We start from the raw sequence: 26022 nt of genomic DNA on the forward strand, positions 1-26022 counted from the left end.
TTTCTCCTATTAACTGTTAATTTGCTTCAATTGGGGCATGAAGATTTTTTTTCCTCAGAAATAGATGTGAATGGTTTGCCATTGTGAGTTTCATCTTCAAAATCATCTTTTTCCCCCTCTTAAAACAAGCAATCCACTTGTAAACTGCTAATATTTTTGGGATATTATCCTCATAAACTTTTCAAAAAGCATCAATCATTTCCCCATTCTTCTACCCAAGCCTCACTATAAATTTGAGGTTTGTTCTCATTTCAATTTTAGTAGAACCCATGTTACTCTGATAGCGTTTCTTTTCAAACTGATGCTTAGCCTTCTTAGGAACTCAAACCAGATCATGTTCAGACTTTTAGCAGCAAGTTAATATAATTTCACCTTAATGTAAAAAATATCTAAAATCCAGGCATAATCTTTTTCATAATACACAATTTCTAAGAATTTTTTGAAGAACCCTCACAGGTGTACCCGTTTCTTTTCTATCAAGTAGTCTGTCTGCAGGGTCAGAGTTCTCAAAACCATGGATCTCAGAATTAGAAGGTACTTTGGAGATAATCTAATAATACTCAGAGATATAGTGACTTATCAGAAATTACAAAGCATGTTCTTGGCAGAACTATAAGGAGACTAGGACAGGTCTTCTGATTACAACTGTCCATAGTACATTCTTCTTTCCACTAGCTAACTTTGCCCCAAAGTGTTGATCCTATACTCTAATAATAATAATAATAATAACGGGTAGGCACTTAGCCTACTAATTAAGGTACCAGGTAAGATATCTGCATCCCTCACTGGAGTATCTGAGTTTGAATCCCAACTCCACTCTCAATTCCAGCTTCTTGGTAATATGCACCTGAAAGACCTCAAGTAATGGCTGAGCTGGTTGGGTCCCTACCAGCAAAGAGGGAGACTTGGATTAAGCTCCTTGCTCCAGACTTCAACCTACCCCAGCCCCAGCTGTGGTGGGCATTTGGATAGTGAGCCAGAAGACTGGAACATTTTCCTTCTGTCTCTCTCTTTCTCTGGTTCCCTCTTTCTCTCTTCTATCTTTCTCCTTCTCTCTCTCTCCCTCTCCCTCTCACTTTTCCTATCAAGTAATTAAAATGAATTTTAAAAGTGATAAGGAAAAGGACATATCTGTTAGTTATTAGGTATCATCTTTATGGCTTCCAGTGCCAAAGACCCCAAAACCTTGTTTCAGTTTCTAGCTCAATAAATACTGCTGGAATGAATTAAGGATCCTGTAATTCTCATTCTGTAACATCTATACATAAAATAACATGCTTTCTGGGTGAAAGCAGCAATATCAGGTGGGAAATCTTGGTTTTGCAGTGTTAGCTATGATTTTACAAAATAATGACTGCAATAACAAGGAGCTAGGATCTGATTAGGAAAAGAACAGAGTCCCCATGGCCAGAATTCATGGTGATCTTTGCAACTTGTCCTTTCATTACAGTCCAATTAAGTGATGTTAACAAGCAACTGAATCAATCTGCGACCTCCATGAAATATAATTTTCTTTCTCTACCATATCCTGGATTCTTTTGTTTAGTCCTCAGCAACAAATAAAGAAACAGATTGTTATTCAAGCCTTATTTCCAGTCTGGACAGAGTACTCAGACATCTGTGGGACAACCACAATTGTTTTCTGGCTCTGGTAGATGTCTACAATCGTGGGGCTACAAAATTTCAGGCAGAACAAGAAGTCAACAGACAGATCTCTATGCAGTATAGCAGAGACAACCCAGGCAAGGCAATGACAGCACAGGGGAATCCAGCTCCACTGTCTCTCCCTCCAGTGTTACTCTCTTAGTCTATAATATACCAACTTCCACACTTAGAAATTTTATACAGAGTCTCTAAAAAAATCTTTGCTAAGAATTTGAGGAGTGGCTTGTGTGACTTGTGAGATTAGGAGAAAAGAACTGAATGGAACTGGTCAGTACCTCCTAGGATCTCTCACAAACCAGCCCACATGCTGGACAGGTGTTTGCATGCTCTTGCCATTCAGAAGATGAGCTTACCTGGGGAAGGACTCAAGTTTGTCTTTTGGGAGGGGGTGTTTTTGTGGTTCACATTGCTGGGATTCGAGCAGGGATAAAGCAGAAATGCCACAGAAGAGCATTTGCTCTGTATGGCTCATACAGAGACCTGGTGTTTAAAGGGTAGAGGAGCCAGAGCAGGATGTGAACATGAAGGAAGCTGATATGACATGGATTTTGACCAAAAGTTTGTACTGTGTTCTTCCTCTAGCTTCAGTAATAACACCCATCTATCTGACTCCCACTCTCTTTCTCAATTGATTCACGGTCCTATGAATGGGAAGAGAAGGTCATTATTTATTCCCTGTCCTGAATAAAACAACAACAATAACAAAAAAACACCTTCATAAACCTGGCGGAGTCCACTGCTTTATAGAGAACTGGGCTGTCACCTCTCTATCATTGTAGACACAATGAGGTTTAATGAAAAAAAGCCAAGGAAAGCCTTGATGTTCAAGTTTATGTTGTCTGTGCTCCTAGGTGAATCACTGAGAAGTCTATATCCCAATTTCTCACTGTATCCCAATTTCCCAATGAGCAGGACTTCCCCATCCCTAACATTCCCCAAATGCATACACCACATGAGACAATAAGGATAGCACATAATAAGACATGAATCATAATACAGTCAGTCATGGAGAGGCCATGGAAATTCTCAGAGGAAGGTAGTGGCTTGAATTAGCACTACCAAAAGGGGAAAAGTATTGGGAGGGGGGAGGTTCTGTAAGCAGAGGACACAGCCTGATCACAGGTATGAAGAGAGAAAGTATCATCAGGGACCTGCGTTGTGGTCTAGCAGTTAAAATGGCTGCCTGCAGTGCCCCCATCCTATGTGCATGTTGGTTGAGTCCCAACTGCTCCACTTCCCATCTAGCTCCCTCCCAAGACACATGAGAAAGCAGCAGAAAGTAGCCCAGGTCCTTAGGCCCCTGCACCCACCTGGGAGACCCAGATGAAGCTCCTGGCTCCTGGTTTCAGCCTGGCCCAGCCTTGGCCATTGTGGCCATATGGGGAGTGAACCAGTAGATTGAAGATCTAAGATTCTCTCTCTCTCTCTCTCTCTCTCTCTCTCTGCCTCTCCTTCTCTGTCACTCTTTCAAATACATAAATAAACCTTTTTTTAAAAAAAGAAAGTATCTTCAGACTTACAAAAGAACTCCAGTTTACAGATATCAAAACTGATCTATTGTCTTACACAGGATTGTTAGAGAATTCAAGTTTGGAGCAATTAAATGTAATAATCCTTCAGCTAGTGAATACAGGACAAGCCTGCACAACCAATTGCTGTACACTGGATCAGCTATGTGTGTGCATGTGCATGTACATCCTTGTATGCCAGAGCTCTTGTTTACAGGGTTATGAGGAATGAGACTGGTTACACAGAGCAGAGGATTCATGTAGAGCGACATGAGCAATTGATTAGTTCTAGGTCAATCATCAAATAAGGATTTGGAGTGCCTTAGGGTCGATCTAATTCTCTCATTAAGATGACCAAAATAACCAGCCTGCTCAACAGTCAATATGGTTATTTCATCCATCTTAACGATCCAATCAGATCAACTCTTGAGAGATCTTCAACACCAGCTCCACAGGGAAAAACTCACACGCAGACATAACAGCAGCTTCTGTTGAGCTCTCCTAATTTAAAGATGTACTCAAGCCGGCGCCGCGGCTCACTAGGCTAATCCTCCGCCTAGCGGCGCCGGCACACCGGGTTCTAGTCCCGGTTGGGGCACCGGATTCTGTCCCGGTTGCCCCTCTTCCAGGCCAGCTCTCTGCTGTGGCCAGGGAGTGCAGTGGAGGATGGCCCAGGTGCTTGGGCCCTGCACCCCATGGGAGACCAGGAAAAGCACCTGGCTCCTGGCTCCTGCCATCGGATCAGCGCGGTGCGCCGGCCGCAGCGCGCTGGCCGCGGCGGCCATTGGAGGGTGAACCAACGGCAAAAGGAAGACCTTTCTCTCTGTCTCTCTCTCTCTCACTATCCACTCTGCCTGTCAAAAAATAAAAAAAAAAAAAAAAAAAAAAAAAAAAAGATGTACTCAAAGTTACAGAAAAATCCCTAGAGGAATGAGATTGAGCATTTGCTTTTTAAAAGTGAAGATACTAAGAGACTGGACAAAGGTATGAGCAAAATGTACCTAAATAATCATGAATCAGATCAGTAACTCCAAGGTAATAGATAAATATAAGGTACAAGGGCATAAGAATTTGATGGGGGAACAGGAAGGGCAAATATATGATACCTTGATCAATGACCAAGACCATAACAATAGCTCAGACCCTAACAACATGGCAAAATTTCAGGAAATATTGGCTAAAATAACAATATTAATGATGGTAGTAATGATAATTTTGATGACAACAATGTATTCTGTTGCCAGGAGGAAACAATGATAATCAAAAAAAAATAAAGTGACAGAAATGATAAAACAGAAATCTGGAAAAGTTTTGTGGGTGAATATGAAGCAGAGATTAGGAGTCACCAACCCTGTGAAGCATCCCTAATAGAACAATGGCTATAAATGCATATAAAGGAAAAGCAGTTGTGGGGAGAAACCAACTTCAGAGACACCTGCCTCAGTGAAAGAGTAGGAAATATGCAATTTCTGTCACAAACAGATCAGCCAGGCAAAGGTCTGAAGATAGGTAGAATGCCTTTCCAGATTTGGGTCCTTATCATGATAAGGAGCAACATTAAATTCTAAGGATCACCATGACAATCCAGAGCTGCAGAAAAAACTGCTAAGAAAATACCTAGGCCCCAATCTTTAGACACTGTAATAACAAAGATATTTGGACACCTTAGGACTTGAGGCTGAATTCTTTTTTTCTATTTCATGTACAACCAAAAACCAAATATAGAAGCACATCCCAAATTGTCCTAATCCTACTATGCTAAATTTAAATGTATCCTCTTAGAGTAATTGTAAAATGGATAAAGCCTAAGTTTGATAATGTGGAATAGATAAGGGGAACCCAACTCTCTCATAACCTGGTCCAATGTCCAGGCTTCTTGCTACCCTGACATTATAAGCCTTTCCTGGGGACTAGTATTGTGATGTAACAGATTAAGCTGTAGCCTACAACACCTGCAACCATTGCACACCAGTTTGAGTCCCAGCTGCTCCACTTCCGATCTAACTCCCTGCTAATGTGCCTGGTAAAGCAATAGAGGATGATCCAAATACTTGGGCCCCTTCCACCCACATGGGAAACCCATATGAAGTTTCTGGATCCTGGCTTTGGCCTGGCCCAATCCCAGTTGGACTAGCCATTTGGGAAGTGAACCAACAGATGGAAGATGTCTCTCTTTCTCTCTCCCTTTCTCTGTAATTCTGACTTTCAAATAAATAATCTTTTAAAAACATAAAATAAACCTTCCCCACAGTCCTATAGTTACATTATATATAAGTGTCTCATGTCCTATTTCTTTAGCTTCTCTTCCTATTAGCAGTAATCCCATCAATCAGAACTACAGCATTCATACCTGAATTACCCAAGATAGAATAGACTATAAAGTAGTAACAATCACTCAGGAAATGTCAGTCTTTTAATACAAAAAAAGTTTTGCTTTGCTTTGTTTTATTTTTCTCATTCATACAACATCCATGTAGAAACTCAAGGGTCTGAGCTAACAGAGGTGCCAGAGTGCTACATTCCTCTCTAATGAGAATTACACAACCTATTTAGCTGACGAAATGGAAGGGCACGCACAAACAACTGAAGTTGAGACCAGCTGAGATACGCAGTTGACATAGCAGCTAAGACAGTGTTCGGAATGCTCATATCCATATCAGTGACTGGATTTCAGTCCTGGCTCTGCTTCCCATTCCAGCTTCCTGATAATATGCATCATGGTAGGCAGCAGGTGATAGCTCAAGTACTTGCATTCCTGATATGCATGTGGGAGGTCAGGTTAAGATTTGGGCTCCTGGCTTCCACCTAGTCCCACTCTAGTCATTGTTGACATATGCAGAGTGAAGTGGTGGATGAAAAATATTTCTCTATATGTCTGTCTCTTTGTGTCTTTAGCTCTCTGATTCTCTGACTCTGACAAGAAAATGAAAATAAAATCATATTTTAAAAAAAAGGAACTTCTGGCTGGCGCCGCGGCTCACTAGGCTAATCCTCCGCCTTGTGGCACCGGCACACCGGGTTCTAGTCCCGGTCGGGGCGCCGGATTCTGTCCCGGTTGCCCCTCTTCCAGGCCAGCTCTCTGCTGTGGCCTGGGAGTACAGTGGAGGATGGCCCAAGTGCTTGGGCCCTGCACCCGCATGGGAGACCAGGATAAGTACCTGGCTCCTGGCTTCGGATCAGCGTGGTACGCCGGCCGCGGCGGCCATTGGAGGGTGAACCAACGGCAAAGGAAGACCTTTCTCTCTGTCTCTCTCTCTCTCACTGTCCACTCTGCCTGTCAAAAAATTTAAAAAAAAGGAACTTCTGATTCCAGCAAAAGTGCTCAAGTCTGGCTATAAATTAGAATCACCCAGGCAACTTGTAAAAGAAAATGAATGCTGAGGCCACACCTCTAGAGACCCTGATTTAAATGGGCAAATGTGGAACCCTGAACTCTAAAATTTCCCCAGTATAACCAGGGTGAACAGTTCAGAACAATATGATTTTAAGTAGGTGCAGAGGATTTTTGTCAAAGGACTCATACTACAGATAAAAAAGAACAAGTTCAATGTCACACAGTGGGAGAGTGGTGCCTCCAAGTCAAGAAGTCAAATGTTCTGGATCCCAATTGGTACCATTTCCTGTTATGGGTCAGCATATAGAACAAGCATTATTTTAAGATTAATTTCCTCTCCAAATTTCTCTCCCTGTGCTTAAAATGGATCTGCATCTTTGGCAGGGATGTAGGGAGGATGCTGGCTTTTTGCTTAGCAGTCACTACCTTCAGACTAGGGTGGAAGTATCTCTAACTTTCCTACTGAGAATGAGCTGAGGGTGCAGCCAGTGGAGGTTGCCTGGGATGTCAGCTTCTCCACCCCACTTCCACAAACCAAGCTTCCTTGTCCTGGTTTCTTGACCCAGCCTCACCCTTGCTCTGGCTCTGCCCCAGGAGTAGTGGGCCAAGTGACCCATTCTGGAGGAGAAGCCTGCTTCTAAAGAAACATAAAAGAAAATGAGCAAAACTGCAGCCAGTGTACCCTTTGACCCCACATTGACAAAATCCAGGCTGTCAGAAGGCAGTGTAAGAAGAATCTCATTTTGAAAACCAACTGAGGGAGATAAACCCAAACTCCCCAACCATTTCTGATGCTAGTCTTTCTGTGTTCATCTCCAACACAAACACACAGTGCTCATTTTCTCATTATTGAATTTTACTGAATTCATCAAGTCTAAGTAAAAATAAGTAAATAAGGCGTGATCTGTCGTCCTTTACAGATTTTGCACCGATTTGATTTAACAGCCATCTGATCAACACGCCCTGCATCTCTAATGGCCTCTGGCCAGACATCTTGGTGGAAAACTAAGAAATATCGCCATCTGGTGGCCAAAGAGTCCAAGTGTGGAGAAACATTGTAATTCCTCTGCTTACAAACTGCAGGGCCAGGACAACACAGCATTAGGCATGGGATTTCTCCAACCTGGTTAAAATTCACTACAAATAATTTAATTTATTTCAACAAACCAAGCTGAAAATTACATCACAAAATTTTGTTCAACTTTCTAGTATTTTGTAGGTGTATGTAGATGGTTTGGAGTAGGGGAATTTTTGCATACTAACTTCAAACTTTTTTTTTTTTTTTGGACAGGCAGAGACAGTGAGAGAGAGAGAGAGAGAGAGAGAGACAGAGAGAAAGGTCTTCCTTTGCCGTTGGTTCACCCTCCAATGGCCACTGCGGCCGGCGCACTGCGGCCAGCACACCATGCTGATCCGAAGGCAGGAGCCAGGTGCTTCTCCTGGTCTCCCATGGGGTGCAGGGCACAACCACTTGGGCCATCCTCCACTGCACTCCCGGGCCATTGCAGAGAGCTGGCCTGGAAGAGGGGCAACCGGTACAGAATCCAGCGCCCCGACCGGGACTAGAACCCGGTGTGCCAGCGCCGCAAGGCGGAGGATTAGCCTGTTGAGCCGTGGCGCCGGCAGCTTTTATTTTTGTCATCTGATTGTTTTCTTGAATTTTTTATGTTGCAAATTATATGTGACAATTTAACTAATGTCACTTGAGCTTCTTCCATGTGAAGTATTCATGCCAAAAAAAGAAACTGACAGGAAGGCAATGGAAGAAAGTTTCGTCCTCACAAGCTATATTAACTAGATATCTGAGGCTCTGAGATTTTGACTCCTATACATCTAGACAGTGAATTCAACCACGTTAAAAGGTGGTTTCTATCCCAATCAGGTGATTTGCACTTAAGATAGCTAAGCAAATACAACCTCACGTCTTCTGTTGTACTATTTCCTTCTTAGAAAATGGCAGAGCCAAAAGATGGTAGTCTTAGTCTACAATGTATGTTTGTAAGACCTCTTTCTTATCTTCCTCCTCCATCACTCAGTTCACATCATCTTCCAAGACCATCTTTACATGCCCATTTGCTTGTATAGTCCTGACATCTCTGACAACACAAAGCAAATTGCATATAAAGAATGGAGATTTTATTCTATCTAACACTGTGGAGGACTTCTGCCTTCAGCCTCATTGGTTGGGGAGCAGACCTGAGAAAGTTCTGACAACTCTTTCCATCACTCTATTGCCTCATTTCTCTACTCCCCCATACCTTCTCTAGTAGAAAAAGGCCATCTGAGAACTCCCATTCCTTATGACTAGAAGTGGAAAAATAGGAAAACAAAGGGAATGGGTAGAAGTAAATCCAGGCATTGTAATGGTTTCTTGCAAATGATTAGCTTTCTTCGAGGGAGTTCTGCCTGTTCTGTCATTCAACAGTGACTCATCACCAGAGTAAAATAAGAGACCTCACATGTGGGATGGGAGCAGTGGTCCATGCCTGCTAAGATCTCTTTTGCAGTTGAGATTAACTATTTTACTTTCCCAAAACATTAGTCCTGTGGAGGAAATAACCTTTAAATTCTGACATGAGCAGAGCAAGAAGAAAACAAAGATGCTTACAGATTATAAGCCTGAGTGTCTAGAGTAAAGATAATTTGTCCAAGGTAACACATCACATAAGTGGTGCAGTTGAGTGTCTCTGGCTTCTTAAACAAGAATTCCTACCAAAGACTTTCCCTTCATCCCAAAATAAGACAGCACCCCTTACCACAAAGGAAGTTTAAGACATTGTGATGTTAATCATGAGAAGTTCTAGACTTCACACAATCCTATCCTGGTCAAACCTCTAACCACAAGATGAGGATCCCCTTACATCAGAGGCAAGCAATTAATGTAAAGTAACTCGTGCTGGAGTGCTATAGATGATATTATGTAAGTATTCTTCAGCATTGAGGGTGGTAACTCATTGGAATGAGCACCCAAGAAGAAAGTGCAAGAAAACAGGCTGTGCTCTGCAATAAGGGGCTGCATGGTTCAACAGTTAGTTCTAAAAGGACTGTTAGAACTTGAATCTTGGAACTGATTCTCAAGAGCTGGGCACATTTCTCAACCTCTTGTAGTAAGGACAAAATAAGTTAAATCAAATAAGGCATTTTGAACAGTGTGTGGCTCATGGCAAACAGTCCATCAAAGATAGTATTTTGTTTTATCGTTATTATGGCTCAACAAGTAGCCAGCTGCTAACTGTGACTTTGGAGAAATGTCACTCTTTTCCCACTATTCAGTATTCATTATGTACCAATCATCTCCATAAAGTGAGAGAAGGCCAGACTGTACTTGAATTTTTAACCAACAGGTTCTACAATAAGAGGAAAACATCCAGAACCCAATCATACACCACTCTACAAAATACTTGTTATTTTATTTTTCAAATGACTGTGCATGTTTTGAGCAACTAGAAACATGAGTCAATAATCTCCTCATCAAGAAATGATCCTTAAATTAGAACCATAGTTGCCCAGGAAGGACCTCTGAAGTCAAATCGTTGAATGTTAGTGAATACACTGTGCCATAAGCCATGATTCAATATAGCATAAAATGCTAAATGTGAATTCTAACACTGGACTCATATTGAACCTGAGGGTGGACATTTAGCACAGCAGTTAAGATACCACATGGGACACCAGCACCCTATTTCAGAGTGCTAGGTTTGAGTCATGGATATGCTTTCTATTTCAGCTTCCTGCTAATGCAAAACCTGGGAGGCAGCAGCAGATGACTCCAGGACTTGAGCCCCTGCCTCCTACATGGGACATCTGGATTGAGTTCCAGGCTCCTGGCTTTGGCCTGGCCCAATCCCAGCTGTTGTAGGCATTTGGGGTGTGAACCAGTGGATCTCTCTTGATCAGTTTCCCTGTCTCACTGTCTCTCTCTCTGTGTCTTCCAATAAATAAATAAAAATAAAAATAAAGAAAAAATTAAAAATATAGGCACTTAACTCCTGGACTTCAATTTCTTCTATAAAATGAAACATTGCACTAAATCATATCTAAAATTTCCTGGGGTTTTAGCTTTCTAGTGTTACCTCTCCCAGAAACAAGTATTTTATTTCTATAGAGGTATCACAGGGCAAAGCACATACCACGGAGAGGAATTACTTGTGGTAAATTTTCAGGTGTCAGTGAAGTAGACGGGCAGAGGTTAACCTAGCTCCCCCACAGTTCTGTTAGTGTAACGGTTGCTCTGGACAACCACTCCCTGTGGGTCCTCCAGGCTGCTTGAGGCCTGACAAATGGACACTGAGCTGTCCAAAATAACCATCTCCTGTACTTGACCACCAAATCTCTCCACACTCCCACACACCTCATTTGTTTGAGTAACTATTGGTTTCTTCCCTTCCTCAGATAAGCTTTGTGAATCTTCCCTTCTTAAATGCCTGCGAAATTCATGTGATTGTTAGGTCGTCAAGATCCCTTTGGGGTAAAAGTCAACATAAATCCTAGCATCACAGATCTAATCTCTATTTCTACATTTGAGGTCTACAATACGAAAAATTAATTGTAGAATTATAAAGCAGAAGTATAGAACTGACTTAATATTTGTTTGGCAGACATACAGAATGTGTTTAAAAAATGGTAAGTGGTCTTTCAACAGGACCCAAACTACTAGAATTGTGTTTGACTAAATTGATAGGGTATTGCATGAGTAATACTTCAATGTTTAGAGAACTGTTCTACTGTATATCAGACTGATATACCTGAATCCTTTTTTATGACAGTTCAGTTTAACAAACTGACCCTGATTTCTGGGGCCTTGCCAAACTTAGCTGAGGGAAGACAGTGACAATTAACTTACGACTGGGAGAAAGTCCAGTCAATGTGAGTACCTCAAAAGTCTGCTCACATATCTTTGTCACTTCTGTGCATTTTAATCAAATTCAATCCTGCAATAACTTGAGTCAATCACAGATTTTGCTGCCATTGAATGATGGGGAATATATGGATGAAAGCTGTTTTATATCCTTTTTGTTTTGAAGTGTTTCTTTCCCTCACTCTGAAAGAGGTCAATGGCCATCTTCTACCTTTTGGACTTAAAGCGTACAGGCTCCTGGACTTTTATGAGCTCCAGCTGGAGCTATAGGAGCTGTCCATTGCAACATCAATGTGATTTGTGTAGCATTAATAGACCTTTTGTTCCACGAACTCCAGTTCCCTTCCAAATAGAAGAATATTGAACTCACCATTTCATATGGAGAATGTTCATCTGGATGTGAGCTTATGTGCTATAGTTATTGATAATGACTTCAAAATCATACTCCCTATTGGTCCTCAGGCCCCACAGAGCTCAGGGCATCGATTCTGGGGATGTTGAATGTGTTTCAGGTCAGACTGAAAAGCACTAAGTCACAATGCTGCTCTTAACAGTGGAACTTTGTGGTTTGCTGCCATGTCAAGGAATGTTCCCTTTTAACCAGCAAGAAACAAAATTGTAGACATGATATTAATGTTTTACATGTGAGTCAGTTTTGTAGTAACAAAGGAGCTTCGAAATTTGAGCATATCTTATTAAAAAATCAAAACACAATATTTAGTCTAGGCTAATAGATTGATTTTATTTTCTATTGCTGGCTTTCAAATGAGAACAAAAGGGGCCAGTGTTATGGTGCAGTGTGTTACACCACCACTTGTGATGCTGGCATGAGTGCAAGTTCATGTCCCAGCTGCTCTGCTTCTTATCCAGTTTCTTGCTAATGCATGGCATATGATGGTCCAAGTGTTTGACCCTCTAAACCCCTACCACTCATGTGGGAGATCAGGATGGAGCTCCTGGTTCCAGTCATTTGGGGAGTCAAAACAGTGACTAGAAGATTCTCTCTCTCTCTCTCTCTCTCTAACACACACACACACACACACACATATACATTCTGCTTTCAAAAATAATTTTTTAAAAAAGCTTGATATTTAAAAAAAATCAGAGATAGAGTGAAGTCCTTTGGAAACAATAGTCATCTTGTTTCAAAGAGTGCTCTTGCAGGAACTTTTCAAAAAAAAAAAAAAAAAATTCAGCCTCCTCCAGTTAGTGCCAGAGGAGAACCACAAAGAAACAAGTAATTTCTAGGAAGCAGAACTTAAAGCAAACTATCATGAGAATCCCAAAACAGGTGAACTGAGCTTTAAAATACATGACAAAAAAGTGATCCTGTCTGGACTAAAGCTCTCCTCTCACAAGCTAACCCCACACTGCTCACAGGTTTGGTTCCTAGTATACCATCTATACCAGCTGCTCTTTTGCTCCTCAGCTAGCTAATTACCAAACTCCCTCTCCCTGGTTTTCAAGGTCTCCTAATAAGGACTCAGTTAATTATCCTGCACTGTCTCAAGTTCATGGCTCATCCTCCACTATCCCCACCATGTTGCCCCTGTTTGTGCTACCCCCTAGACATGGTATCAGTTGGTCAGGTAAGAAAGCTAGGGTTATTCATGGGAGTGGGGATTAACTAAACTATGCACTGCACTAGGTACCTTGTTGGGGAGTAGAAAGAAATAAGCTGTTATTCTTACTGTGAAGGGAATTCTGAAAGGAAAAGTAATATTCTGGGAGAGAGTGATGCGTGTCAAATAGTATTTAACAAACAGCAGATATGGAATTCCAAACTGAACTGTTTTAAATGAAATAAAGAAATATATGTTTAGGGAGTATAGTTTAGGGCAAACCAAGTAAAGAATCTTGAATAAATTTTATTTATATTTCAAAACCCAACTCAATGCAAACTTCTCCATATTCACTTCAGAAACCTACTTTTTCCAAGAGATTCTTTAAAACCCAATCAAAAGTGATAATTATTTTTTCTAATAACTTTTAAAATGCGGTCTATATTACATATCAGTCTGTAAATTTAAATGCTTATTTATATTTTGCCTCAAACATATCCTATTTCCAAATAACTCATTTCAATTTTTAGTTAGTATACACAGTTGTACAACTATCACATAATCTAATTAGAACATTTTCATCCAAAAATGAAGTCTTGTGCTCATTTATGCTCACTACTAATCATATCCACAGACTCAAGCAACCATATATCTACTTTGCGTCTCTATAAATTTTCTTCTCTGGTAATTTCACATGAATGAAGTCATACACTATGTGGCCTTATTGTCTAGTTTCATTCACTTAGTATAATGTTTCTGGGGCTCATCAATAGTCTAGCACATATCCATTTTCACTCATTGTAACTGCTGAGTAATATTCCTTTGTATAGATGTACCATATTTGGTTTATGCATTCATCAGTTGCACATTTGAGTTGTTTCTACTTTTTGGCTATTGTAAATAGTACTGCCACAATATTCACATACTAATCTTTATGTGGATATATGTTTTCATGTATCTTGGGAAGATACTAAGAGCCAAATTGTTGGATCATATGATAAGCTTATGTTTATTTTAAGAAAAACTATGTTATTTTAAGAAAGAGCCGAACTGATATTCAAACTTGGTGCTCCATTTTAAATTTACCAGCATTGCAGAGAGTTCATAGATTTTAAGCGAATTAACGGTAAAACTAGTACTCAAACACTAATTTATACTTTGTGTGTCTGTGTGGGTGCAAACTGTTGAAATCTTTACTTAGTATATACTAAGTTGATCTTCTGTATATAAAGATAATTAAAAATGAATCTTAATGAAGAATGGGATGGGAGAGGGAGTAGGAGATGGGATGGTTTGTGGTTGGGAGGGTGGCTATGGAGGGGAAAACTGCTATAATCCAAAAGTTGTAATTTCAAAATTTATATTTATTAAATAGAAGTTTTTTAAAAAGAGCATCTACATGAACTCTTATGCATTTTCCAAGTAAATGGTATAGTCAGAATTCAAACACAAGCTTCGTATCTCTTCATAGCATTGCCTCAATCATCTGGCTTTACTATATTTCACTGCTCTTTAATCTTGCCATGGACTTACTGAGCGATTTATGATCCCCTGTTCCTGCTTATAAGTGTAGGCAAGAATTCCATCTTATTCAGTTCTCCATTCCAGAAGTACCTAACATAGACTTTGAATATGGTAGCAATTCAATAAAAGTATGCCAAATGAATACAAATGTATGATCAATAAAATGCCAACAAGATCTCCCATGACACAACGTTACAGAACACATTCACTGGCCACTAAGTAGCTTATAGCAAAGGCTAAACGCGTAGGCTTTTTCCCCTTTAATTAAAACTGTCATTGACTTGAAATTTTTTTTCAGAACAGAAGTAAATTGCAACTGAATTCTCCTCAAATTGCTATTATTTCAAAAGGGAAAAGGTTGACATTTCTGAAGCCATGACATAGGAATGTATCACCATCACAGATCTCAGAGAAAACCTCTTATTGTTTAAAATGAGGAAAACTAAAGCTCAGCTGCACACAGCTAACTAGCAGCAACCCAGTCCTGAGAACCCCTAGCCTTCACTTAACTCATCTGGACACCCTTAGTTGTGGTTGTGGGGTTTGCAATGTGTTAGGGCTCTCTGTGGACTGTTTCCCATTCTTTTGTGATTTCTGTGAACTTTGGAAGTCATTTAGCTATCTTTCACTCTGCCTCTGTTTATAAAATAAGGACAATGCATGTATTTGGAAAGCATTTTGCATCAATATGATTAAATATGTTATTTAAAGTGTCAGGTGCCATTCCACAAATAAGTGAAAAAAGTATTAAGTTGAGACCCATACTCAATCATTCCCAGCCTCATGTGTCCCTGGTCTCTCTTGGCTCTTGTAGCCCTAGGCAGGTATTTATCCAAGTAGAAGGACGAAGCTAAGCAGGAGATGATTAACCTTGAATAAAACCTCCTCAGTGCAAGATAATAATTGCAACATTCCTTTGCAATTTCCCTCACATACCATTTCCTAGGACACATGATTACTTCCAGATCATTTTTTACCTTTTTTTCTTATAATTTGGGGAGTATAATTGAATCATTTTGAACAGTCAATTAGAAGCTTAGCAATGGCCTTGAGATTGTGTCTGTGAACAGAGAAAACAGCAGTCTACTGATAAGGACAACTGGGCAGTTATAAAATTATTTTGAATGTTGCTAGGATACATAAGAGGTGATTCATTAATAAAGTTCATTTAGGAACACACAACTACATCCTTTGTACCAAACTCCAGAGAGAATGAACAAGTCAGTTTATTCCTGCACTATGCTATAACAAAATAAATGTGAAAATGATAAGTTCAACAATTATCCTGATTGGTGAAAACAGATAGAGATACAGTCATATGTATAGTTAATTAGAATAATGAACATAGTAAGACTAAGTTTGTATTTTTCTTCTCTGTACCTTTAGTCAAGGCAGTGTGGTAAGTTCAACAATACATGGACTGGAAAGCTCTCATTTAGGAGCCTGTAGACATAGAGTAAAATGTAGATTTTTAGATTTGATTAATAATCTCTCCTACTGTTTCTAAATACTTAAGTCTGACACATAATTATCAGCGGACAGAGACTAAGTACAGTATCTGATAATTGCGGACAGTCAATCAATAATATTACTTGAAGAACAAATGAAAACCAAAAGAAAATGTTTCATTCATCACTACTGAATCAAGTCAGGAGCTCAAGTACAATTTCCAAAAAAGAAAAAATGCCTATTCTGATATGTCTATGACTAAATAAACATAAAAAACTCCACATACCCACTTTTTATTATATAAATTTCAGTTGATTAAAATTTACATTCTTCCCCCAGTGTACCCAAACACATTTCATGCTACTAACCTATTTACATATAGGCAGTTTCCTTTTGGTGGCTGCACCTGTCTCCACTCCGATAACTGAATGCCTATTTGATCTCAAAGCTCCTGCTTGAAAAACTTCATGATTGTGCCTCAGAAGCATTCTCTTTCTTCTCTGCTCCTCCTTAACCCTATTTGCTCAGCTGTGTGTAGGGTTACTTTGATCATCCTTCCCTTGCCTTTGTGCACCTAAATGCATCATCCAGGACCATGGCAACATTTTAGAATCCTCCACAACTCATGGAACAATGCGGTACAACTCTCAAAATCCAAAAAGGATGAACACAGGCAGTAAGGAGAAGACAAAGGGAAGATAGGAGTAAGGAAAGAAAGGACAGAGGAAAATTACCAGTCAATGCAATCCTACTATGTAATGAATTTTATAGACCCAGTAATTAGAAAATATTTTCTGTGATAGGACAAAATTTGTTTCTAGCTAGAACAGAGGTATTATCTAATGAAAGCAATAATAATCGTTGATATGCTTAAATCATATATTCAAGGTTTTTTTTTTTTCCTTCTACATAGCATGGAGTGTGGGTATATATCCTAAGCCAACCTGATCCAACCTGTCTGTGTGGGATGCCTGTGAGTTTGAGGGTGGTGAAAGGAGGAGGTGCTTAGATGTCTGGAATGGATGGCATGAACACCTCCCCATTATATCCAGGCTCACTATTACTAAACAGCATATATGTTATGGTAGTAAAGGAGAAGAAAATAAATTAAGCACCCATGCTTTTAGCACAAGAAAAGTCTTTTCAAAGGCATGAGGTATAGAAAAGTCTTCTCCTGAATGGGGATCTGTCAGAATGTGGTAGAAAGGAACGGCCTACTTCAGTTGGTTATGGAAAACAGAAGGAAGCAATGCAGCTGACATTGTGGCATAGCAAGTGAAGCCATCACTTGCAACACTGGCCAGACTTGGAGTGCCAGACTGAGACCTGGCTATTCCACTTCTGATTTGGATTCCTGCTAATGTGCCTTGGAAGGTAGGTCTGCCACCCATATGGGAGACGTAGATGGAGTTCCTGGCTCCTGACTTCATCCTGGTCCAGATCTTCTTGTTGCGGGCATTTGGTGAGTAAAGCAGTGGATGGGAGGTATCTTTGTTCCCCTTTCTCTGTGTCACTCTTCCTTTCAATAAATAAATAAATATTTAAAGAAGAAGGAGGAGGAGGAGAAAGTATGGAGCCAGATGTCAGATTATAAAGGACCTTAGATAAAGTTAGAAATTTGCATTACATCCTGTAGGTTACATAAATAGAAGTCTACATAATGTGTGGAACTTCGCTTCTAGGAATTATCATTCAGATTGTGAGGCTATGGGAAAAAGTGAACTGCTGAGATAGTGATGGCAGGGAGAGATCATATTCTAAATGAGAGAAGATATGGACTAATGTAAGGCAGTGACAGAAAATCTCAGATGCATTTCTGAGGTAGATGTGAAATAATCTAGTAACTGAAGAGATGCTGAGAGTGAAGGAGAGAGAGGAGACATGACGGATGTGGGCAGGCATGTATCAGTCCATTCTCTGGCTCTAGGGCCCCTATGAGTTTTCCTAAAGAAACAGTGGGATTCTATGCATGTAAGGTTTACACCAGTAAAGGTAAAAGACTGGGAAATATGGAAGAAGACAAAGAGAAGATGTATGAATAGGAAGAAAACAGAATTGAAATGGATCAATAAGCTGACTCTGTAAGGTTATAGATCTTTGTACTTTCTGCTTTGTTCTCTGAGGATACTTATTTTCCTGTGTTGAAATTCTCTCTAGCTATTTCTAAACCTTTAGTAAAAACTGTGACTCAAAGAAACCTGTATCAGTGGTACACTGGGGCACTGAGGTTACTGTACAGAAATCTCTCTCCATTTTCTACTCATGAAATCACACAGGACAAAGCTATAGGGAGGAGTGAAACATCTGTAAGCCTGATGAGCAGAGCACCCAGGGGCTGCTAGAAGTCATCAACAGGACACCAATGGGTAAATAGGAACTAGTTTCATTATGAACCAACCCAGAATCTGATGACAAGACAATCCTGATTACTGCAGAGGGAGGTGATTTTTACCAAGTGAAGAACAAAGGTGAGAGTCTCATATTAATACAAATGATGCTACTCAGATAGCAGATGCTGGAGATAATAAAAAATGTTCTGGAGTAACACACTCGAAATTCTCTACTACTTATTAGCGAAAAAAAAATCCATGGAATGCAGCATTTGTAGAGCAAAGGTTAGCAGATTACAACCTATGGGTCAAATCTATAGCCGGGGTTTGTAGAGGAAATTTTATTGGTACACAGCCATGCGCATTTTTTAATCTATTTTTTATTATCATAACTGGTCTCATGCTCCAAAAGCTTAGGTGAGTCATTATGACACGGTTCAAATGGCCCACAAAGGCTAAAATGTATACAAATCTGGCCTTTTACATAAAAGGTTTGCTGGCCCTTGCTATAGAGGAATGAGCAAGGGTACTTAGTCAGGACTTGGAAGACTGCACTCTGGTCTTAGGTCTACACTTAAATGTATCCTTGGAAAGTCATTTAATATTTCTAAATCTAACTTTTTGATCTATAAGAAATGAAACTAACAGTTAATTCACCTGCAAGAATGTAAGGCTACTTGCAAAACTATAAAGGTCTATATAAAATTTATGACTGTTTCTATTTAACCACACCAGACTGCATTATGCTAAGAATCAGATTGTTAAATATTTTTGACAAATAAAATGCTCACAAGATCACATAGAAGGTAATAATTCATGAGCCAGTTGGGTTGCAAGTTTGATTGTGTATGGATATTTCTAACATGGAATTCATATTTTCCTAGAAATATGACTGCAAAGAAGTCTTGCTGCATCCAGCCTTTGCCTCCCACTTAAGCCCCTTGGGTCCACTGGCAGCTGTATGAGCATGGGTTCCATGCATCACTTGTACCTCCATTCCTATTGGACCTCAGACTGGAGCCTCCTCTCACCAGCACCTCCCTGCCCTCTGTAGTCAGGATAACTCTTGCCATGCCTGGGAAACCAGTGTAGGTGTCACTTCAGCAGGAAGCCTTGCCAGATGCTCCTGTCTAGGGTGACTCTTCCTTCCCATTCAATGTCCATTGTATTTCTCTGTTCTCATGATTTCCATGATATATTATAAAACACTGTACAAGTTTTATCATCTCTCAACTGAGTTCCTAGAGTACAGGGATTGCATCTCAATCTAATACCTCCCATTTGCTGAGTAAGAACCAGTGCCAGGAAGAGTGTGTTTTTAGTTCTTCCAACTATACAATAAAAAGGGACTTGTTAATCTCACTTTATAAATAAGTAAGCAGCAGACTGGAGAAGAGTTCCGTGCACAGAAGGAAATTGTAAATGACTGGCAGGGCTACATGCACAAGTCAAAGTTCCTCAAAACTCCATCTTTATTTTTTTAAGATTTATTTATTTATTTGAAAGGCAGAGTTACACAGAGGCAGAGAGAGAGAGAGAGAGAGAGAGAGAGTCTTCCATCCACTGACTTACTCCCCAAAAGGCCACAACAGCTAGAACCAGGCCAATCCGAAGCCAGGATCTTCTTCTGGGTCTCCCATGTGGGTGTAGGGGTCCAAGCACTTGGGCCATTTTCTATGGCATTCCCCGGCCATGACAGAGAGCTGGATTGGAAGTGGAGCAGCTGGAACTTGAATTTGCGCCCATATGGAATGCTGGCAATGCAGGCGGCAGCTTTACCTACTACGCCACAATGCCAGCCCCATCCACTCTTATTTTTAAGATTTATTTTATTTATTTGAAAGACAGAGTGACATAGAGATAAGGAGAGAGAGACAGAGAGCAAGAGGCCTTCCATCTGCTGTTTCACTCCCCAAATAGTCATTAACAGCTGGGGCTGGGCCAGGCTGAAGCCAGAAGCCTGGAACTCCACCCAGGTCTCCTAAGTGGGTGGCAAGTTCCCAAATACACAAGACACCTTCCAGGGTTTTCCCAGGCATGTTATCAGAGAGTTGGATCAGAAGCAGAGCAGCTGGGACTCAAAGCTGAGCTCCAACACAGAATGCAGGCATTGCAGGCTGTGCCTTAACCTACTGCACCAAAATGCCAACCTCAAAACTCCATTCTTAATCATAGTGTTATTCAGGTGTCTTTATTTTCTGAAAATTTATTATCTACTTCCCAGAGTTATGACATTTTAGAAGGAAGCAAAATTCTTTAAAATATAAGGATATTTATTGATAAGCCAACCATAATTAGCCCCTTCTACCCCCTCACACTTCTTAAACCTATGCTCTATTGATCCATTCATTCTAGTCCACAACTCTGGAAGTTACCTCTCATTTATCTGCACTGAATTCACATATTAGTACAGAATGAAAAATGATTACAAAGTGAAGTCACAAATTTCAAAGATCAAGGTATCATGAGTCTATGAAAGTGATAATGCAACACTGCTTAGCACATACACAAATCCTTGAAAAAATGAGAAGAGTTAACAAGTTAACAAAAAAGTTTTTTTAGCTAACAGAAGTTGATGACAGAATAGGTGCTTGAAAAGAGAATGTGCAATTCAGGACATGCTCAAGCTGATTTACCTCAAACGGTACAGTTAGAAACATACCAGGGGATTCAAATTCAATCCCATCAAAGTGGCATGTACCAATGCCATCTCACTAGTCCCAGTGATCAATTTCAGTTCACAATTGATCGTAATGATAGGACTAAGAACCAAAGGAATCATATAAACAAGACTAGTGTCTGCAAATACTAGCTGACAGAATAAAAAAGGGAGAGAACGATCCAACATGGGAAGTGAGATACACAGCAGACCCATAGAATGGCAGATGTCCTAAACAGCACTCTGGCCTCAGAATCAGCCCTTAAGGCATGCAGATCCGGCTGAAAAGCCCATGAGAGTATTTCAGGCATGGAAAGCCAAGACACTCTGAAAAAAAAAAAAAAACCTAAATGAAAGATCTCCACGAGTGAGATCCCAGTGGACAGAACAGGTCATCAAAGAAGGAGGTACCTTTCTCTGAAGGGAGGAGAGAACTTCCACTTTGACCATGGCCTTGTCTAAATATGATCAGAGTTGGTGAACTCAAAAGGCTTCCATAGCCTTGGCAACTCATGACAAGTGCCTAGGGTGATTACTGATGCCATAAACAAGAGTGTCAATTTGTTAAGTCAACAACAGGAGTCACTGTGCACTTACTCCTCATGTAGGATCTCTGTCCTTAATGTGCTGTACATTGAGATTTAATGCTATAACTAGTACTCAAACAGTATTTTTCACTTCATGTTTCTGTGTGGGAGCAAACTGTTGAAATCTTTACTTAATATATGCTAAACTGATCTTCTGTATATAAAGAGAATCAAAAATGAATCTTGATGTGAATGGAAGGGGGGAGGGAGTGGGAAAGGGGAGGGTTGCGGGTGGGAGGGACGTTATGGGGGGGAAGCCATTGTAATCCATAAGCTGTACTTTGGAAATTTATATTCATTAAATAAAAGTTAAAAAAAAAGAGAATGATATAAATAGCAAAGGATTAAGGAGACTCCTTGAGAAATCTGATGATGGCCTCACATACTTATTCAAAACAGACTTTCTCCATGATGGCAATAGGAAAGCCAAATATAATGCAAAGGATGTTTGTATCATTTTACAAGATTTTTGCATACTTTTTTTGTTTTTTTTTTCCTTGCAAGAATTAATTCGTAGCTCCAATTACAATGTAATAAAAGCTGTTAATACTTTTAAGTTTTACTTCTCAAAAGTTTTCTTCTATCTCATAAAACTTTTTTTATTCATTTATCATGAAATTTTTTGTGAGTCACAGTATCCGTTTATCTGTCAATAGCTGATTTGTGGAAGACAAGTATCCTGATCCAAGAAAAATCAAACCACTGCCTTCGAATTTTAAAATGAGAACTAAAAGCACCTCTTTGGTTGCCCACACTAAAACAGGCACAGCTAGCAACAGTCTGTTCCCAGATTTCCTGCCACATGGACCAGAGGTTCTATCTGCAATGAGACAGACTACAGCATACAGGTACAGCTATTAGGAAAGACAGCCCTGTCGTTGGTCCCAGCACTCAGCATATTGCTGCCCTGGAGCCTGTCCAGTAGTTTTGAAATAAATTACCCTTTTAGTCTCTTGCAGTAGGGTTCCTTGGGGTTCTATCACAATGAAAAGGAAGAAGACCTGTCTCTGCAACTACATTGGCCCTTCTGCAGCCACACTCAACCACAGAGACCCAAGGGGATATGTCTATCTAGAATCTGCATGCCCTAGCATCTATTGCATGAGCCTCTTCCCTCTTCTGTCTTTCAAGGGTGAATCAAGTCACAGGTGTAGACACCCTTGGCCCCAGTGGATGGCTCCACAGATCAAGCTGCTGTCAAGTTTGAACTGGGGATGGACTCATAACCATATAGGGTCCAACACAAGGTAGAATAGGGATGTGGGTGGAAAGACAAAGAGAAGATGTGAACTTAGGTTTAGGTCTAGGGTTGAAAGGAAGTAGGTATTAAAGGATCTAAGCTGAAGCCTATAATTACAAGTCATTATGAAGACATATTTGCCAAGGAAAGAGAATAGAAAGTGTTACATATTAGATTTACAAATTCACTGGCTTGGATTTATAAATTTTAAACACACATATAGAATGTGAGCCTCCATATTTATTTTTCCAGGATGCTGCAAAATGTCAGTAGTGGGTCTGATAAGCTTAAAGGACATCTTCAATTCCACCACACTGAAATACAACACAGCCGTAACACTATTCCAGGTTCTGAGCAGGCTTTAAAGCTCTATCTCCTGGAATTTCATGAGTTTCCCTTCCAAGAGCAGTGAAATCTTTCATATTGAATTAAACCTGTGTCAGATATAGAAAAGTGCTGGGTAAAACAAATCCAGGTGGATTAAGTCAGCATTTCAAATGTCTCTTCATCAAATAAACAAAAGAGTATAATTTCACACTTTAAAAAAAGAATTGTTCCCACCATCCTCAATTAAGGGTAGGATCTACGAACCATGGATCCTAAAATTACATCAAGTTAGCCTTAGTCATAGAACTTGTCCTATCATTTTTTTTTTTTTTGACAGGCAGAGTGGACAGTGAGAGAGAGAGACAGAGAGAAAGGTCTTCCTTTGCCGTTGGTTCACCCTCCAATGGCCGCCGTGGCCGGCGCGCTGTGGCCGGCGCACCACGCTGATCCGATGACAGGAGCCAGGTGCTTCTCCTGGTCTCCCATGGGGTGCAGGGCCCAAGCACTTGGGCCATCCTCCACTGTACTCCCGGGCCACAGCAGAGAGCTGGACTGGAAGAAGGGCAACCAGGACAGAATCCGGCGCCCCGACCAGGACTAGAACCCGGTGTGCCGGCGCCGCAAGGAGGAGGATTAGCCTATTGAGCCGCGGCACTGGCCTGTCCTGTCATTTTCATCTGCGTTAGGCCTCATCTGTATGAGAATACAAAATACCATTCCTTTTAATTGGCTTAAAGGCAGTTAACTGAAATTCACTTTTTTTTTTTTTTTGACAGAGTGGACAGTGAGAGAGAGAGACAGAGAGAAAGGTCTTCCTTTGCCATTGGTTCACCCTCCCATTCACTTTTGACAAATCAGCAAATTTTATTTAGTCAAGGCCTAAAATTCCAATAATATTTACAAGGCTTAATAATGTAGGAGCCAGCACTGTGGCACAGTGGGTTAAGCTGCTGCCTGTGACACTGGCATCCCATATGAGTGCTGGTTTGAGTCCCAGCTGTTCTACTGCTAATCCACCTCCTTGACTATGCCCCTGGAAAATCAGGGAAGATGGCCCAAGTACTTAGGACCCTGCCACCCACGTGGGAGACTTGGATGGAGTTCCAGGCTACTGGTTTTTGCCTGGTCCAGCCGTGGCCATTTTGGCCATTTGGAGTGTGACCCAGCACATGTAAACAATCTCTCTCTGGTTCTGTCTCTGTCTCTGTCTCTACCTCTCTGTAACTCTGTCTTTCAAATAAATAAACCTTTGAAAATACATTATTTTAAAGGTTTTTAAAAGGTTTTTTAAATAGACATAAGAATACCATTATAGAAATAAAATAAAAGCAAAGATTGTTAGAGTGGAAAGATGCAACCCTGGAATGTTTTGGCTCCATTGCTACAACTTCACAGAGAACAAAGTTGAGCTCCAGAGAAATGAAGTAACTGGCCAAAAGTAACAACTTATAATTGGCAATCTACATGTACTTTTTTATCTATTTTAAAATTTCACAAGTCTATTTTAAAGCACTTGCTTTTTAGATTTAAAAACAAAACATATCATCTAAAAATAATTCATAGGACACTAAAAAATGTAAGCAGGTTGGAAATCAGATTACAACTAAATACTCAACAAATCTTCCTTTAATATTTTAATTTCTACAAACAGCATGAAAACTTTTTTGAGATTTCTAATTTTGCTAAAGTGCTTAAAAGTAGTATTTAAATACTTTCTACAGTTGCATTCTTTTTTTATTCCTGGTCTGGATTATGCCTGTCATTTGCTTGATTTCAAAATAAGTAATAATGATTCCATTTATCACGTCAGGCTTTTCCTGCAGTTTTACACATTTAGGAAAATATCTGATGATCACTACATCCAAGGCCAAGAAATTAAAAAATGTCAAACATAGAGATCATTTACATTAAAAAGTAGCTAAATTCCAACAATATTCTAAGCATGATAAACATAGACACACATACACACACACACACCCCTAACAAATTTTGACAAAAGGTTAAAAATAAAATCCAGACACTCATGATGTAAGACAATGGATGCACACTGACCAACAATTAGGATGTTGAAAGAGACAAACTTTCAGCCAGATCCGAATGCCTTTAGGGCTGATTCTGAGGCCAGAGTGCTATTTAGGACATCTGCCATTCTATGAGTCTGCTGAGTATCTCACTTCCCATGTTGGATCACTCTCCCCTTTATTTATTCCATCAGTTAGTGTTAGCAGGTACTAGACTTGTTTATGTGCTCCCTTTGACTCTTAGTCCTTTCATTATGATCAATTGTGAACTGAAATTGATCACTTGGAATAGTGAGATGGCATTGGTACTTGCCACCTTGATGGGATTGAATTGGAATCCCCTGGTATGTTTCTAACTCTACCATTTGGGGCAAGTCAGCTTGAGCATGTCCCAAATTATACATCTCTCCCTCTCTTATTCCCACTCTTATGTTTAACAGGGATCACATTTCAGTTAATTTTCAACACTTAAGAATAACTGTGCATTAATTACAGAATTAAACCAGTCATATTAAGTAGAACAGACAAAAAAAACTACTAAGAGGGATAATGTATTAAGTTGTTCATTAACAGTCAGGGCTATGCTGATCAAGTCACCATTTCCCATAGTGTCCATTTCACTTCAGGAGGTTTCCTTTTTGGTGTTCAGTCAGTTGTCACCGATCAGGGAGAACATATGGTATTTGTCCCTTTGGGACTGGCTTATTTCACTCAGCATGATGTGTTCCAGATTCCTCCATTTTGTTGCAAATGACTGGATTTCGTTGTTTCTTACTGCGGTATAGTATTCTAAAGAGTACATATCCCATAATTTCTTTATCCAGTCTACCGTTGATGGGCATTTAGGTTGGTTCCAGGTCTTAGCTATTGTGAATTGAGCTGCAATAAACATTAGGGTGCAGACCGCTTTTTTGTTTCCCAATTTAAATTCCTTTGGGTAAATTCCAAGGAGTGGGAT

The sequence above is a fragment of the Oryctolagus cuniculus genome, chromosome 10 (assembly GCF_964237555.1).
Source record: "Oryctolagus cuniculus chromosome 10, mOryCun1.1, whole genome shotgun sequence".
Classification (NCBI taxonomy): domain Eukaryota; kingdom Metazoa; phylum Chordata; class Mammalia; order Lagomorpha; family Leporidae; genus Oryctolagus; species Oryctolagus cuniculus.